The 2,476-nt window shown below is 42.3% G+C and overlaps 1 long non-coding RNA gene across 1 annotated transcript; it reads left to right on the forward strand.

Moving 5' to 3' along the window:
- Positions 1-319: 319 nt before the first annotated feature.
- Positions 320-1,125, forward strand: LOC128732738 (uncharacterized). Its single transcript, XR_008411836.1, has 3 exons — positions 320-385; positions 446-1,013; positions 1,069-1,125. It is a non-coding gene; the product is annotated as an uncharacterized LOC128732738 (long non-coding RNA).
- Positions 1,126-2,476: the final 1,351 nt, after the last annotated feature.

Consider the following 2,476-nt stretch of genomic DNA (forward strand, 5'->3'; position numbering starts at 1 on the left):
ATCATCATTTATTGGGCATATCTTGCAAAAAATCTTTGTGTGATGCAATGCATAGGACACATAGAAACAATATAAAAATTTTCCTCAGTGTATAGTTACATCATTAAAACTTTTTATAGTAATCACTGATTACAACGCCTCGCCGGAAGGAAGAACCCCTTGTAACAATGCGATTGTACTTGGTACTAGCAGCATGGATTTCAGATGTGCGGATTTGTTCGAGATTCGCCTATACTGCCCATGGATGCATATATGCTTAGATGCATTCGACGCATCTGCTGCAGAATGAGGAAAGTAAACAAACATAACAACACGAACATAGACCGCAAATTGCAAACCATGACAGCGACTGGATGAAGCTTAAGGTTACAGGCATTACAGGACGGTAATTAGATTTCATATAAAGTATGCTTTCCAAAATATTAAAATGGTGTTATTTTTACAGTTACTTTAGTTTATAAAATCGCGTTTTGCGAAGCATGCTGCAACAATCAGCACTGCGACGCCGTTTGTCCAAATCTAACAAGAGATGTGTGCCGCGTCCCAGGAGGTCAGCTTGTTGACCTGTACGTAAAGAAACAACATGAAAAAAACAGTCAATCTTCAAATCCCTTGAAGTGTCGCCCGTTTAAAATCGTTACCACTAGCTTTTGTGGAGTTTGTTGCCATCGCTGTCCGCGCGAAAAAGAGGCATCCGTGCATTCCTAATTGACGAACAAGTTTCGGCAAGTTTATGAAACACAGCAACCCAACAAAATTATTAATCAGGCTTCTGCTACCAAAAGCAAGTAAACTGTTGGATCGAAAAGCTTGTACAAAATTGAAGTGTCACCGTGTAAATATTAATTTATAGGAATTTTCAAACAGCTAAGAGCTGTTGCTGGAAAGCTCATTTGAATGGCTGCCAAAGCAATAAATGAAACATCAGTTGAAACTGAGCTTCCTAAATAAATATAGCGAGTTTATCAGTTACTTTAAATTTTTGCTTGTTTCCCACGCTGTTTTCTTAAAAAGTAAAGCTCTGATCCTACATCTCTTAACAGAGTTTATAATATTTTGTAACTGCAGGCCGACGGGAAATGCTGGGCATGGAAAGGTTTTTTCCTTAGGTTGACGGACATCAATTAAATTTCGAAAAGCTTCGGTTTTTGAACAAGAAATCCGTTTTAATCTAATTCATTTCCTAAGAATGCAATTTTTTCAAAAAAGATACATATCCTACAGTACTGTGAGTAAGCAATATATTTTCCGCTAATTCGTCCACCTGTTTTGTTTCGTCTATATTAGGTAATTTATTTATTGCTAATGACTGTCCTGACAGGTTGGATGCATGATACCATTAGGTTGCTCGATTGCATCTAGGACGACGATACGAGCCTGACTGCTTCGTTCACCGATAGTAAACTCGTTTCGGTTGCCACATTTTACAAACTATGGCGAACTACTCTCTTTAATAGATCAAGAGATCGATTGATGAAATCAGCGACTAAGGTCGCTCTTATCTTAGATGCTCTATGAATGCTCTCCTGCCCTTTGGAAGAACCTGACTTTGCCCAAGCAGCTGTATTATAATTAAGCACCTGTGATAGCCACCCATATAACCGCATAACCACACTTGCCTCCAGCCGAATATGGCAGCTCGACTGATACGTTCGCCGCCTGTATCCCATTCGGAAAATCGTTCAAGCTCCGCCGCACTAGCGTGCCTGCCTGCAAAAGCGAAATGATGCTTGATGGCGGCCCAGGTGATCTTGCAATGACAACCCAAACTTGTCACAACTTGGTAGTGATGATATAAACGATCCAGTTTTCTATTTCAGTAAACTCCGGTACTCAAAGACACCTCTCAACATTCTTCACGCCCTTTACCGCCCTCACAATCCTCAGATACGCCACCATTGTCGCGAAACAGTGTGCAAAATATCCTCGATCGCTATCCTAGTCTTTACCTAACCGGTCTCTTTAAATTAGGTGGCTGCCTGGACCTGAGCCTTTTTCAACCTCTAGGTGGCTATCGCGTATCGCCGCTCACGATACTAGGCTAGGCGGATGTCCCGTCTCGCCTTTTTCATAATTCAAAGCGGACGTCCCGTCTCGCCTCCTTCACATTTCCAGGCAGATGTTCCGTCTCGCCTCTGTCATATTTCTAGACGGATGTCCCGTCTCGCCTTTTTCATAATTTTAGGCGGATGTTCCGTCTCGCCATTTTTTATTCTAGGCGGATGTCCCGTCTCGCCTCTTTCATAATTCTAGGCGGATGTCCCGTCTCGCCATTTTTCATTCTAGGCGGATATCCCGTCTCGCCTCTTTCATAATTCTAGGCGGATGTCCCGTCTCGCCATTTTTTATTCTAGGCGGATGTCCCGTCTCGCCTCTTTCATAATTCTAGGCGGATGTCCCGTCTCGCCTGTAATTCTAAGCCGGTTGTCCCAACACGCTTGTTTCCTGTACAGGAACAGTCTTACTAAATATATCG

This window comes from Sabethes cyaneus, chromosome 1, assembly GCF_943734655.1.
Source record: "Sabethes cyaneus chromosome 1, idSabCyanKW18_F2, whole genome shotgun sequence".
Taxonomy (NCBI): Eukaryota; Metazoa; Arthropoda; class Insecta; order Diptera; family Culicidae; genus Sabethes; species Sabethes cyaneus.